The sequence below is a fragment of the Heterodontus francisci genome, chromosome 9, assembly GCF_036365525.1.
Source record: "Heterodontus francisci isolate sHetFra1 chromosome 9, sHetFra1.hap1, whole genome shotgun sequence".
NCBI classification, from domain to species: domain Eukaryota; kingdom Metazoa; phylum Chordata; class Chondrichthyes; order Heterodontiformes; family Heterodontidae; genus Heterodontus; species Heterodontus francisci.
The window spans coordinates 87589642-87605632 of NC_090379.1; the positions used below are offsets into that span (position 1 = coordinate 87589642).

General features: G+C 43.8%; 1 long non-coding RNA gene across 1 annotated transcript; it reads right to left on the bottom strand.

Annotated features, from left to right (window-relative positions):
• Window positions 1-3868: 3868 nt before the first annotated feature.
• Window positions 3869-6684, bottom strand: LOC137373894 (uncharacterized). Its single transcript, XR_010975727.1, has 3 exons — window positions 6515-6684; window positions 4238-4439; window positions 3869-4083 (listed from the first exon to the last, which is right to left on the bottom strand). It is a non-coding gene; the product is annotated as an uncharacterized lncRNA (long non-coding RNA).
• Window positions 6685-15991: the final 9307 nt, after the last annotated feature.

The following is a 15991-nucleotide window of genomic DNA, read 5'->3' on the forward strand; positions in this document are numbered from 1 at the left end:
AGATTTAGGATGTGTAGGATGGGGAAGGAAACTGCAGGGGATGGGCACAAACGAAATGTGGAGCTTATTCAAGGAGCAGCTAATGCGTGTCCTTGATAAGTATGTACCTGTCAGGCAGGGAGGAAGTTGTCGAGCGAGGGAGCCGTGGTTTACTCAAGAAGTTGAAGCGCTTGTCAAGAGGAAGAGGGCGGCTTATGTTAGGATGAGACGTGAAGGCTCAGTTAGGGCGCTTGAGAGTTACAAGCTAGCCAGGAAGGATCTAAAGGGAGGGCTAAGAAGAGCAAGGAGAGGACACGAGAAGTCATTGGCGGATAGGATCAAAGAAAACCCTAAGGCTTTCTATAGGTATATCAGGAATAAAAGAATGATAAGAGTTAGAACGGGGCCAATCAAGGATAGTAGTGGGAAGTTGTGTGCGGAATCAGAGGAGATAGGGGAAGCGTTAAATGAATATTTTTCGTCAGTATTTACAGTAGAGAAAGAAAATGTTGCCGAGGAGATTACTGAGATACAGCCTACTAGGCTAGATGGGATTGAGATTCACAAGGAGGAGGTGTTAGCAATTTTGGAAAGAGTGAAAATAGATAAGTCCCCTGGGCCAGATGGGATTTATCCTAGGATTCTCTGGGAAGCCAGGGAGGAGATTGCAGAGCCGTTGTTGTTGATCTTTATGTCGTCATTGTCGACAGGAGTAGTGCCGGAGGACTGGAGGATAGCAAATGTTGTCCCCTTGTTCAAGAAGGGGAGTAGAGACAGCCCTGGTAATTATAGACCTGTGAGCCTTACTTCGGTTGTGGGTAAAATGTTGGAAAGGGTTATAAGAGATAGGATTTATAATCATCTTGAAAAGAATAAGTTCATTTGCGATAGTCAGCACGGTTTTGTGAAAGGTAGGTCGTGCCTCACAAACCTTATTGAGTTTTTCGAGAAGGTGACCAAACAGGTGGATGAGGGTAAAGCCGTGGATGTGGTGTATATGGATTTCAGTAAGGCGTTTGATAAGGTCCCCCACGGTAGGCTATTGCAGAAAATACGCAAGTATGGGGTTGAAGGTGATTTAGAGCTTTGGATCAGAAATTGGCTAACTGAAAGAAGACAGAGGGTGGTGGTTGATGGCAAATGTTCATCCTGGAGTTTAGTTACTAGTGGTGTACCGCAAGGTTCTGTTTTGGGGCCACTGCTGTTTGTCATTTTTATAAATGACCTGGATGAGGGTGTAGAAGGGTGGGTTAGTAAATTTGCGGATGACACGAAGGTCGGTGGAGTTGTGGATAGTGTCGAAGGGTGTTGTAAGGTACAGAGGGACATAGATAGGCTGCAGAGCTGGGCTGTGAGATGGCAAATGGAGTTTAATGCGGAGAAGTGTGAGGTGATTCACTTTGGAAGGAGTAACAGCAATGCAGAGTACTGGGCTAATGGGAAGATTCTTGGTAGTGTAGATGAGCAGAGAGATCTTGGTGTCCAGGTACATAAATCCCTGAAAGTTGCTACCCAGGTTAATAGGGCTGTTAAGAAGGCATATGGTGTGTTAGCTTTTATTAGTCGGGGGATCGAGTTTCGGAGCCACGAGGTCATGATGCAGCTGTACAAAACTCTGGTGAGGCCGCACCTTGAGTATTGCGTGCAGTTCTGGTCACCGCATCACGGAAGGATGTGGAAGCTTTGGAAAGGGTGCAGAGGAGATTTATTAGGATGTTGCCTGGTATGGAAGGAAGGTCTTACGAGGAAAGGCTGAGGGACTTGGGGTTGTTTTCGTTAGAGAGAAGGAGGAGGAGAGGTGACTTAATAGAGACATACAAGATAATCAGAGGGTTAGATAGGGTGGATAGTGAGAGTCTTTTTCCTCGGATGATGATGGCAAACACGAGGGGACATAGCTTTAAGTTGAGGGGTGAAAGATATAGGACAGATGTCAGAGGTAGTTTCTTTACGCAGAGAGTAGTAGGGGCGTGGAACGTCCTGCCTGCAACAGTAGTAGACTCGCCAACTTTAAGGGCATTTAAGTGGTCATTGGATAGACATATGGATGAAAATGGAATAGTGTAGGTCAGATGGTCGGCGCAACATCGAGGGCCGAAGGGCCTGTACTGCGCTGTAATGTTCTAATGTTCTCATGTTCTAAACTAGATGTATTCTCATATTCATAACAAGTAGAATATAGAGACCACCTTTATCTTCTACCCTCCAAATATGTTTGCATTTTCTTTTGCCTCATATTTACAAGTGTTGGTATGGAGGTGAAACGTTCTATTGTATCAAGGTTCTGGCATCACTGGGCCATAAAAAGGTATTGAGTGACAATCCCCCTTCTCACCCCCATGATGAGTCCATATGTGAATGCATCACAACCTGCAGACCAGATGGGCTGGATCTTCCAGCTGATATCAGGATGTCCGGCCAATATGGGGACCCAAGCCTACCCATGTCACCAGCATGCCCACCAGCACAACCTTCTTGACAAGGTGGATGTGAAAAGGATGTTTCCTCTTGTGGGTGAGTCCAGAACTAGGGGGAACAGTTTCAAAATTAGGGGTCGCCCTTTTAGGACAGATTTGAGGAGAACTTTTTTCTCTCGGACAGTTGTGCAACTTTGTAATTCTCTACCTCAGAAGGTGGTGGAGACAGGGTCATTGAATATTTTTAAGGCGGAGGTAGATAGATTCTTGTTAGGCAAGGGAATCAAAGGTTATCGGGATAGATGTGAGTGTGGAATTCAAGACACAAACAGATCGGCCATGATCTTATTGAAAGGCGGAGCAGGCTCGAGGGGCTGAATGGCCTACTTCTGCTCCTAATCCGTATGTTCGTATGTTCATATGTTCTGGGAGGTGGCCTCCTAATTGGCCACCTCATGCTCGCTGCCCTATTGGGTACAGCAGGCAGGCTCCTGATGCTGCAGGCCCAATCACTGGGGCCTTAGCGATGTCAGGCTGGCAGCCCCACCTGGAGAGGTGAGTGTTGCCAAGGGCAGACAGGTGAGCACAGGGGCGCCGCAACATGGAGGTGCCCTTGGTTGCCTGCACCGAAGTGAAAAATCAAAGCGGCCCAAAGCCAGTGGGATTATCAGGACAGAGGGGAAGCCCATCCACAGGCTGATTCATAAAGAAGGCTGTGGCCTTTCATCCCTGTGGCCCTGTCATTGGGGCATGGAACCTCCAGCCCTGTTGGCTCCCTAGCCTGCTGCTGGAGGCTGCCTCAATTGAGCTGGCAGCCTCTGCATATGTTTGGGGGCCACTCCAACATTGGTAAAATACTGACACTGGTGCAAAATGGCCCCTAAGCATGGCCTTAATTGGTCTAATGGGCTGCCCGCCTCCATGGAGTTAGCAGCGACCTCATTCCCACTCCACCCCTTGGAAAGTCCCCTGCAGGTGTGAATGCGTCAGGGAGTCGTCCCGACTTGACTCCCCCCATTTTCCTGGCACCCCTGACCTGCAACCCAGTCTCCACAGAGCAAGAAAAACCCAGCCTGATATGTCCCAGTCTTGAGCACTGCTGGTAGCCAGTAGAGATGGCAATGGGGACCCTAAAAGCTTGGAGTTCAGCTGAAGAACTGCAACTCAACAATAGTTTTTTTCTTTACCAATGGATAGATCTGCTATGAAAAGGTATTGTTACATCACGACCTCTTAAGACAAAGCCCCCAATCAAAATATATGATTCTGATTGCGGTGGGAGTAACACACTGTCAATTCAGTCACGTCATTCCATAGATCACCTAACATATCACTTTAAACTTCTCAAATTAAAGAAAGTCACAGCTGAATTAAACCATCTATTAACCCCCGAATGAAGCAAACCAAACCAGGTATCTTTAGATCAACAAATTAATGTTATTAGAAATAACTAAATTCTTAAACACTACAAAGATAAAAACACCATTTAAAAATAGAAAAATATATAGTTCTTGCAGATTTACACTTCCTGAAGAACAGTCCTCTGATTCAAAGTCCACTCGCAATTTCCAGGGTCCGATGAGGAAAGGAAAACAGTCCAACATCCGAAGCTTCAAACTCCTCTTTCTTCCAGCGATGACCACAGCAGATCAACAACTCACAATCGCTTTCAAAAGAATCAATGTGTCTTTATAATTTTGAAGGATAAAAAAAAAGTCACAGTTTAAATTCTCTTCCTTCAGTTTAAATTAACAGAGATCTCTGTTCAGTTCACATTGGCGTAGCTGTGTCTCTGTTGGAACAATCTGTCTCAACAAATAAACAATTTAAAAGTTACTCACAACATTGTATATCTATCCTCAGTCTCTGAATGGCTGTATCCAAGGCAACCAAGATGCACCTTCTGAAGCTGGCTGGTCCTCCCTCTCTGTTTGGTTGTATCCAACAGCAACCAAGATGCACCTTCTCGGTAACTCCTGAGGTTTGCTTGTTCTTAAAGCAGTATTGATCCTTTGCTGTCTTAAAGACACACCGCATATTTCCCTTAAAAAAACAGGATCATAACACCTCCGCACCTGGCAGAATGAAATGCCATTCCCAAAATGCGTTCCAGTACAATGTGTAAAAAATACAAATTTTTTAAAAACGCTAACATTTTTTCCCGCATTTACAGATATACAATTTTCTAAAATGGTAAGATGACAGCAACGAGTTCCACCAGAATATTTTCGGCTTTAAATTTTCAAAAGGTTTTCCCAATTAACCCATTTCAAATTTCCAAGCACAGTCTTCCAGTTGTTTCATATTTCCTTCCAAGTATCCCTATTGTCCATCACCTCAGTCAGATGAACTACACAGCTAGGAGAACTGACCACTACTGGGTTCACTATTCTCTGAGAAGTTTCTCAAGTACCCCTTAACCTGTGTGGCATCACTTGATACTGGAAAACCCTGTCCAGTGTAACAGAGGCTGATTTTTCCTTATCTTGGGGTGTCAAAGGAATTTGACAGTACCCCTCCAGCACATCTGTTTCTTTAAGACAAATGGTGTTGCCCACTCTGTCCATACAGTCCTTCAAATGAGAATTTAGATAGGAGTCTGCCTTCTTTACTGCAGTGACTTTACTATAGTCTATGCCAGTTTGAGCCGACCCATCAGGTTTAATCATCAAGACCATCTGCGAATTCCAGCTGTCCTGACTAGGTTCAACTAAGCTGCCCTTCAGCATGTATTGTACCTCTGCTTCCACTTGGGCCTGTCTGTCTGGACCTAAGCGACAAGGATGTTGTTTTAAAGGAATGGTTCCCCCTAAACCCACATCATGCGTGGCTAAGGTTGTACATCCCGGTTTATCCCTGCAAACACTTTGAAATGTGGTGAAAAGCCTGGTTAAGTCTTCACGCTGTTTTTCCTCTAAGTGTAAAAGCCTATAGTTTAATTTTCCTAGCCATTCTGTATTCGCTAATCTGACAGTTGGAGGTTCAATCTGAGAAGTTCCTAGGCCTGATTCGCCTCATCCTTACTATCCTTTTCCCTCTCAACAGTCCTGATTACCTGACATACCTGTACTGGCTTATCCTCCTACCTGCGGTAATATTACTTTAGCATATTGATGTGACACAACCGGTTCTTCTTCTATCGATCAGGGGTGTCAATCAAGTAATCTACCTTACCCACTCTTTTGATCACTCTATATGGGCCACTGAACCGCGCTTTTAATGGTTCTCCCTGTAATGGTAACAACACTAATACTTCATCCCCTAGTTGAAAATCACAGGCTTTTGCATTCTTGTCTGCCCATTTTTTCATATTGGCTTGGGATGCTTTAAGGTGTTCCTGAGCCACACTGCAAGCTTTTGTGAGCCTCTCCCAGAACACAGATACATAGTCCAGTGTCAAAGATTCATTCTTTTGTTCCAAGAATCTGTCTTTTATAAGTTTTAGAGGACCTCTTACTTCATGTCCATAAACCAATTCAAAAGGACTGAAGCCTGTAGACTCATTTGGTGAGTCTCCGGTGGCAAATAAAAGAAAGTCTAGTCCTTTATCCCAGTCATGTGGATATTCGTGACAGTATGTTCTAATCATCATTTTGAGTCAGGTGAAATCTCTCTAAAGCTCCCTGTGACTGTGGTGATATGCTGAAGATTTCAACTGTCTAATCCCCAAATTGCCCAGGACTTCTTGAAATATCCTAGACATGAAATTAGAACCTTGATCTGATTGAACTTCAAGTGGCAACCCATATCTCATAAAGAATTGGGTTAACTTTTCTACTACTATTCTAGCTGTAATTGTCCTCAAAGGAATGGCCTCTGAAAATTGAGTAGCCATATCCATGATAGTAAGTGTGTATTGATGCCCCACTTTTGTTTTTGGCAAGGGTCCTACACAGTCTACTAACACACTGCTAAATGGTTCCTCAATCGCTGGTATGGGAACTGGTGGTGCTGGTTTTATGGTAGGCTGTGGTTTTCCCACCATTTGACAGGTATGGCATGTCCTACAAAATTGTTTCACATCTTTAGTAAGACCTGGCCAGTAATAATGTTGGTTTATGCGTGATTTGGTCTTCCAAATTCCCCTATGTCCTGCAAAAGGAATGTCATGTGCTAACCTTAATAATCCTTGGCGATATTTAGGTGGTACCAGTATCTGCTCAACAATTATCCGGTCTTCGTCGACAGGCGTATGAGGCGGTCTCCATTTCCTCCTCAAAACCCCGTTTGCCATATAATAACCTTCCAGAACTCCTTTTGCCTCAGCTTCTGTCAGAGCCGTCTGTACTATATGGTATATCCCTGGATCAGCTTGCTGTGCTGCAATGATAAATGATCTGTTAAACATCTCATTTGGATTATCTAAATCCCCAAATAAGGTTTCAGATACATGGTTATCTATTTGTGGTGCCCCTTTTACCTCCGACAATGAATCCTGTTTAGCCATTGCTAGGGTGACTCCACATGCAGGAAATATTCCCAGAAGTTGTTTCTGTAATTGTTCTGTTTCTTTAATTTCATTTAGTTCCTCTGTAATTATAGGAGAAACTGGTACTTTTGATCCAGCCAAATCATTTCCTAGGAGTAGATCAATTCCCTTTACTAGCAAACTGTGGACAACACCTACAGTTACTGTCCCAGATATTAAGTCATTTTCAATCGATACTTTATCTAAAGATACGGGTATATACTCCCCGCCAATTCCATTAACTAAAACTTTAGCATTCAAGGCGCTCTCTGGTGAAAACCCTATATCTTTCCCCAGCAAGTGTATTTGGGTTGCTCCTGTGTCCCTGAGTATAATGATAGGTTTTCCTGCCTCACTTACAGGATATGGAATTATTCTTTCCTTTGACAAAAATTCATTATAACTCTCAGGCATTTTATTCTTAACCTCTACACTCCTTTTAGTTTTAGTATCTTGTTTCACAGCTGTTGTTAAAGCTATAGCCTGGTCTGCAATACTCTCAGAGTCTTTTCCTCTGCACTAACTCTGCGTACCCCAACAAGTCCTATGGGTGTACCTCACAATTTCCAGCACTCTGAACGAAGATGACCCGTTTTGTTGCAATGATTACACTTTGGCTTGTGAACCTCACTTCTACCCTCAGCACCTTCCTTTCTGACCTGAGGAGATGATCCTGGGGCATTCCCAGCTGTTCCTTCTTGTCCCCGGCTACTTACCTTCCTTTCATTCTCCCACTTTCTATCCTTCTCAGGTTTATGGGGGTGACAGACAAAATAGGTTGGCTTTTTCACAAGCTCAAAATCATCAGCAATTTCTGCTGCTTGCCTAGCTTTCAAAACTTTCAGTTTGAATACTAACATGTCTGCGACTGAGGCTAGTAGCTCCCCAAGTGAGGGTGAAGTAACTTGGGATAAGTTAATAAAAGTACTGTTTATGGAGGAGTTGAGGAAAATGGCTGAGCAGTGTGGGATCACTGTACGTGGCAAGGCTAGAAAGTCTGAACTCCTAAGACTAGTGGCCAACCGTTGAATCTGAAGAAGCAGAAGCTGGATTAGAAGTAGACCCTAACAGGGTATCATGAGCAAAGCTACAATTGGAACAGAAACATGAAAAGAGAAAGCGAAAGAGAGAGACAGGAGAGAGAAAGAGCCTTCCAGAAGGAATGCGGAGAGAGAGAGCTAAGGCAGCTTGAGTTAACTAGGCGGCTACTGAGTAACCCCAGTGAAAGCATGGCCAATCTGGAAGGACATTTATTGAACCTTAAATTTAAACTCTAATACGGTTAATGCCTACGGATAAACACATGCAAACAGGGACAGAAAGAGAAGATAAATAAGTAGAGAGGTCTGAGGCAGTCTCTAAAGTGGGTTTCTTGTTACTGTTTCTGTGTTTCCAGCTCGCCATTGAGTCCTTGATTGTAGGCAGCTCTTACTTTTTGTTGGAGCCCAGTATTATTCTTAAACCTTGTTCACTGTAGGAGGCTTTTCTCTCTTGGTGTTCATACGTCTTCAATGGTTTCTGATGCTGGTGACAGCGAGATAAGAGCAGACAAGAGAGAGGTGTTCTCAGTCCAGGAGAAAACAGCTTTCTGATTTCAAATTCTTTGTTGGAAGCTCAAATTCAAAAAACTCCAACAGTCAGTCAGTCATGTGACCAAACTGGCCCAACCATATCTCTTTGTGTATTTGGCCATCTGAGTAGTTAACCTGGAATGCTTCAAGGTCTGGTAATCAAAAGTCTATTGTGGATTAAATTGGAGCAGGGAATAGCTCCTTTGTCCTTTGAAGTACTTGTTTGTTGATATGCTAATGTCTCTCTCCAGCCAAAGTCTCCAATTGGTTTTTAAAGCAAGTTCTTTCTTTACCAACCACAGTTTTAAATCAATGTTGATATAGCAATATTAATTTTCCTCATACTTGGCAGGTGGGGGGGGGGGGGGGGGCTTGCCTGACACCTCCACACCTAGGGGAATGAAATGCAATTTGAAGAAAAACGGCGCATTTCATTACAAGGTTTGAGAGAAATATAAGATACAGAAAGATAAACCATGCATTTCTCTCATTTATTTCCATTCATTCACCAATCTTAAAGCCTATTAAAAATGGTCTTTTCTGGGTGCCAGGGCTGTTTTAATTTCCCCTTATTTTTCCTCAGGAGAGTTAGTAGAGGGCAGGTCTATCCTGAACTCTCTGAGTCAAGCAAAGATTTTTGACTTCAGGGGATGGGTGGTTCCCTTTTCCTCTGACTGTGGGGGAGGAGTCTTTGTTACTCTTCCCTTTGTTCTCTGGGACACTCCTACCTGCAGGTATTTGTGCAGACTTAACTGCGCTCTCCTGTGAGACTTTGACTAGGTGACATCACCCTTACGGTTTCTGTGCCCCCTAGAGGTCTCTCTTTGTCTCCGCAGGTTCCTGTCAATGCTGTTCGCAACTCTGGTGTGGTGCTTCTAGAGTCTGCATTTACATAGGAGGATGTGGGGTCTAACTTTTCACATTTTTCCAGGTTGGTTGACCAGAGAGTAGGGGTTTTCATCTGGGATACTTCCCAGACTTCCTTTGTCCTGCCCTCTGGGTCACTTTTTCCCCTTCACTTTCTAAACTTTTTCCAGCCGTGTGCCTGCCTGTCCCCTTTTGTTCTTGGTGGAGGTCCCTTACAGTTCACCAGCCCTCTGCTGGAAGGTCTTTCTAACAGGACTTAGGGGTGCAGATTTCACTGTAGGTACCACTAACTGGTGAACTACTGTCCACTCCTTCCCCTCAGATCTGTGAGGAGAACTCCATTTCCTCATCAGTACCACATTCTTTAAATAACAGCATTCAGGGACACCCTCTGCTTCACTTTCAGATTGCAGCAGCCTGTGCTAACTCTCGTAATACTGGGTCAGCTCGCTGAGCCTCAGGTAGGGAAAATTTATTTAATTCATTCCCTGGGTCTCCTAACTTTCCAAAGAAAGTCTCAGACAGACAGACCTGGTCATCTGCCTGCAGTGCTAATTCAGTCTCCTCTGGGAGAGCTGGTTTGATCATGGTCTGATCCACTACACATTCAGGGGAACTGCATGGGACCGTCTCCTGCCACTGCTCTGTTTCTCTGACCTCCTGCGGTCTTTCTTTCACTACTGGGGGGCCACCACCTTCACCCCCACCAGATGATTACCTAGGAGCATGTCAACCTGGTCCACAGGCAAACTAGGTACAATCCCTACAGTCACCTGTCCCAAAATTAGGTCTCACTCCAGGTACAGGCATACACTACCTTCCAATACTATTCACCACCATTTTGGTGTTCACTGCACTCTCTGGGGGAAAGGTCAGGCCTTTTCCTAGTAAAATTGATCTAGTGGCCCTTGTGTCCCTGAGAATCACTATGGGCTTGCTTGCCCCACTCGAGGGATTATGGGGTTATTTTCCCTTCAAACACAAAACCCTGATAACCTTTAGGAATCCAATTAAGTTTTCCTGCACTGGCCGTAGTAAGTTTCCTGGGTTGCACTCTTACTGCAGGTAAAGCCACAGCTTGTTCTGTGTTTTCCATCAGGGTCCCGTCTTCACTGAGCAGGTGTGCCCTGATTAACCCTACCGGTTTTCCCTTTAGTTTGCAGCAGTCAGCTTTTAAATGCCCTGCTTTATTACAATGGAAGCACACAGGTCTCTGGGTCTCGCTCTTGCTCACAGCACCTTCCTTTTTGGCTGGTTGAGGGCCCCCTGTGACTCCTGCTTTCCTTTCTCTTCCAGGGCTGCCTGGGCGGATATCACCTTCCCATCCTTTGTCCTTTTCGGATTTGTGGGGGTGATTAGGAAAGGTCCTCCCCTGGGAAACCGACTTATAAATTAAAGCAAATTTATCAGCCAGAACTGCTGCTTGCTGGGCTCCCTGAAGATGCTGCTCCTCTACATGGGTCTTTATTGAGAATGGGAAAGAGTTTTTAAATTCCTCTAACAGGATTACTTCTCTGAGAGTTTCATAGCTGAGTTGTATTTTTAAAGCCCTCAGCCGCTGGTCAAAAGCCAGCTGCTTGCTTCTTTCAAACTCCAGATAGTTTTCAAACTCCAGGGCAGCACAGTGGCGCAGTGGTTAGCACCGCAGCCTCACAGCTCCAGCGACCCGGGTTCAATTCTGGGTACTGCCTGTGTGGAGTTCACAAGTTCTCCCTGTGTCTGCGTGGGTTTCCTCCGGGTGCTCTGGTTTCTTCCCACAGCCAAAAGACTTGCAGGTTGATAGGTAAATTGGCCATTATAAATTGCCCCTTGTATAGGTAGGTGGTAGGGGAATATAGGGACAGGTGAGGATGTGGTAAGAATATGGGATTAGTGTAGGATTAGTATAAATGGGTGGTTGATGGTTGGCACAGACTCAGTGGGCCGAAGGGCCTGTTTCAGTGCTGTATCTCTAAGTAAAATAAACTAAGTAAAATAAGTTTGATTAGCTTGTGTTTTGATGGTTCTAATCTTCTGGCGGTCGGCTTCGGATACTAATTCATATGCCCCGAGGATAGCATTTTTGGTCAGTTCATAATTTGATGAACTCTCATCTGGCAACAAGGAATAAACCTCATGGGCTTTTCCAGTTAGTTTGCTTTGTATTAAAAGGGACCAGGTCTCAGCTTGCCAATTTAGCTGCCTTGCCAGTTTCTCAAAAGACACAATAAACACTTCCACATCTTCCTCATTGAATTTTGGAATTAATTGAGCGAGTTTTAGCAACCTTGTACCCAGCCCTGAATTCTGCTCCTCCATATTGGCCATGCTTTCACTGGGGGTTACTCTGTCGCCCCCTAGCTAACTCAAGCTGCTTCAGCTCTCTCTCTTCAGATTATTTCTGGAATATTCTTTCTCTCTCTCTCTCGCCTGCCTCTCTCTTTCTTTCTCCTGTCTTTCTGTTTCTTCACATTCCATCTGGAAGGCTCTCTCTTTCTTTTCCTATTCTTTCTGGAAGGCTCTCTCTCTTTCTCCTGTCTCTCCCTTTCTCTTTCTCTTTCCCTGTCTTCCAATTCAAGTTTCTTTTGTTCCAATTGTATCTTTGCTAGCAGTACCCTGGTCTACTTCTAACACTGCTTCTGCTTCTTCAGATTCAAGGGAAAAATGGTTGGCCAATAGCCTTAGGAGTTCAGACTTCCTAGCCTTGCCACATACAATGATCCCACACTGCTCAGCCATTTTTCTGAACTCCCCCATAGACAGTTCTCTTAATTTATCCCAAGTTACTTCACCCTGGCTTAGAGAGCTACTAGCTTCAGTTGCAGACATGTTAGTATTTAATCACACACAACTATAAGAAAACTTTTATTGAAATTTTGTTCTTTTTGATTGGGAACAATTTAGCTTCCCACTTCCAATTTCATTCATTTGTCTGTGGGTAAAATCCTGGATGCTAGCACCCAAATTTCAGTTACGACCAGGTGAGAAAGGTGTCTAGGGGTCATTTACTGCCTTCACCAAGGATTAAGTAACAGTAACAAGAAACTCCCTTTAGAGACTGTCTCAAACCTCTTATTGTAACTTGTTTTTTTATTTTTAACACACTGTGTTTTGAGCTCCCCCTTTGTGAATCCTTGTTCACAGCTTTCCAATTATAAGGCAAAGAAATGAGCACACCAGGTTTTCATTAGATTTAAAGAAGAAAAGTGACATTTATTAAACCTTAAATTTAAACTCTAATATGGTTAACGCCTATGGATATACAACGCGCCCACGCTAGCATGCACACGTGATACACACATGCAAATAGGGACAGAAAGAGCAGAAGAAAAAAATAAGTAGAGAGGTTAGAGACAGTCTCTAAAGGGGGTTTCTTGTTACTACTTCTGTGTTTCCAGCTCACCATAGAGTCCTTGATTGTAGGCAGCTCTTACTTTTTGTTGGGGCCCAGTATTCTTCTCAAACCTTGTTCACTGTAGGAGGCTTTTCTCTCTTGGTGTTCATACGTCTTCAATGGTTTCTGATGCTGGTGACAGCAAGATAAGAGCAGACAGGAGAGAGGTGTTCTCAGTCCAGGAGAAAACAGCTTTCTGATTTCAAATTCCTTGTTGGAAGCTCATGTGACCAAACTGGCCCAACCACATCTCTTTGTTTATTCGGCCATCTGAGTAGTTAACCTGGAATGCTTCAATGTCTGGTAATCAAAAGCCCATTTTGGATTAAATTGGAACAGGGAATAGCTCCTTTGTCCTTTAAAGTACTTGTTTGTTGATATGCTAATGTCTCTCTCCAGCCAAAGTCTCCAATTGGTTTTTAAAGCAAGTTATTTCTTCACCATCAGCAGTTTAAAATCAATGTTCATGTGGCAAAATTAATTTTCCTCAATCTTGACAGGTAGGGGGCTTGCCTGACAAAGGGAATAAACCATGCTCTCAGGTGAAAAGCCCTTGCATGACTCACCAAAGCACCGAGCGTTCAAAATGGAACTGCCCACTGCCACCACCCCTGAGCAGAACTCCAACCTAGGGCTAATTAAACCTAACCCTCCCCAGCAGACCTCAACAAGAATGAAGAGACCCTAGGCAGTCATGGAAATGTGCAAACTGAAAAACATCCCCCTCCAAAAAAACACATATTTAGTGGGATGCCAAAAAGGGCCGTTTAAAGCAGCACTACTACCAAGAAAAGACAGGCTGTAAGACTTGTTAGGACTCTCAATGAATGAAAGAGGTGCATGTGTGTTGTCCTGTCCTTATCTTCTCTCGAGTCCCTTTTAATGAAATACTCTTTTTAAAAAATCGCATCTCACTCTGCTGGTTGTGGAGGTGTAATGCAGACCCCTACCTGCCAAGAATGAGACATATTAATTTCGTCATATGAACATTGATTTTAAACTGTTGCTGGAGTGAAGAAATGACTTGTTTGAAGATCACCAGACACTTGTCTGGAAGAATATTTGCATACCAAGAGACAGTGCTTGGAGAGACAAAAGAATTGCTCACTGATTCAATTAACAGAAATTGGTCTGGGCAATGGTTGCAATGGCTGGAAATTGGTTTCAAAGGAAGGACAAAAGTATATTTGGAAATACTAGGAAATATATCAAAAAGATGTCAAATATAAATTGTGTCACTACCAGGTGAGAAGGGGTCTAGGGATTCCCTACGAGACAGCACTACACCCACCCACCGCCCCCCCCACCCCCCCTCACCAAGAGCTTTGAAATCCACAAACACAGGAGTGGTTAAGCCAGTTAGTCACATGACTAACCTGCTGGCCAACTTGGAGTTTTGAATTGTGCCACACAGAAAAGGGACAGAAGGCAGTTTTGCAACTGAAGCTGGAAGAAGGAAGCCTCTCTCCTCTCTCGCTTTCTCCCAAGCCACCGCATCCACAGAATACATATAAATTTCAAGAGAGAAAAGACTCCGACATCAAAACAAGCTGAAGCGTGAACTGGGCCCCAATGAACAGCAGGTCTTACCGCCAACCAAAGACTCCACATTGTACTCAAAGGACTGTAATTATAATCCCGATATTGCTTCAGATCTTTCCCCTTTATTCTTTTCTACTTTTTCTCTCTCTATCTGCATGTGTGTTTATCACGTATCCATGCTAGCGTGGTTGTGTCGCATATTCGTAGTTGTTAACCGGATTAGAGTTCAAGATTAATAAACTTCCACCTTTCTTGTTTAAATCTAAGGAAACCTTTCTGATTTCTTTGCCTTAAAATTGGAGCAGTGAACAAGGATTCACCGAGGGGGAGCAAAAAACACGGTGTTTTCAAATAAGTCCCTTATGGTTAAACCAGGCAAAGGCTGAGAGGGAATCACTAGACCCCTTCTCACCTGGTCATGACACAATTTATATTTGACATCTTTTTGCTTCATTTCCTAATATTTCCAAATATGCTTTTGTTCTTCCTTTGAAACCAAACATAATTTATCCGACAAGTGTTAAGAACATTTAAAATATTTTTTAAAAAGTAAAAGCTAAATACTGTGGATGCTGGAAATCTGAAATCAAAACAGAAAATGCTCAAGATACCCACAGGTCAGGCAGCATCTGTGGGGAGAGAAGCAAAGTTAACATTTCAGGTGGATGACATTTCATCAGGTCATCAAACTGAAAAATTAACCCTTTTTCTCTCTCCACAAATCCTGCCTGACCTATTAGAAGAAAGTAGATGTAATAAGTTACAAATGGCTCCTGATTTTATTTTTATCAGAAGGTAACTTACATTTAGTATAGCTCATGTATTCATAGCTGAATGATATAATAATGTAAATAATAGGCTGGAGATATGCTTATAATGTAATGAAATTACCTAAAGACTGATAAAGATGTTTTAAATCTAATTCCATTCATATGAAGTACATATTCATAACTTGTATTTCCTTAGGTGTTCATTATGTGCTGGAGAACATCATTAAGCACCTTACATTAGGAAGGCACGAACATGAATAATCCAAAAGGAATTATTTGAACACACCATATACACCATAAGCTCAATTGAAACACCAAAATGGCCTTTACCTTTTCTCAGCATAGTGCAGGTTGAATTGGAACCATTAGAACCTCAGCAGACTCAATGTAGAAATTGCAGCACTTCAGGAGACATGCCTCCCCGCGAGTGGATCTCTAGCAGAGCAAGACTACACCTTCTTCTGGCAGGGCAGGGATCCTGAAGAACCAAGACAGCATGGAGTGGGCTTTGCCATCAGAAGCTCCTTGCTCAGCATGATAGAGCCTCCCTCAAATGGCTCGGAACGCATACTGTCCATCCGACTGCTCACCACCTCTGGTCCAGTACACATACTCAGCATTTATGCTCCAACATTCTGCTCCCCACCTGAAGTTAAAGACCAGTTCTACGAGGAACTCCATAATATCATTAGTAGCATCCCCAACACCGAACACCTGTTCCTGCTGGGGGACTTTAATGCCAGGGTTGGGGCCGACCATGACTCATGGCCCTCCTGCCTTGGGCACCATGGCGTTGGAAGGATGAATGAGAATGGGCAGAGACTGCTGGAGTTGTGTACCTATCATAACCTCTGCATCACCAACTCGTTCTTTCACACTAAACCCTGTCACCAGGTTTCATGGAGACACCCAAGATCGCGTCGTTGGCACCAGCTAGACCTCATCGTCACAAGGCGAGCCTCCTTAAACAGTGTTCAAATCACACGCAGCTTCCACAGTGCGGA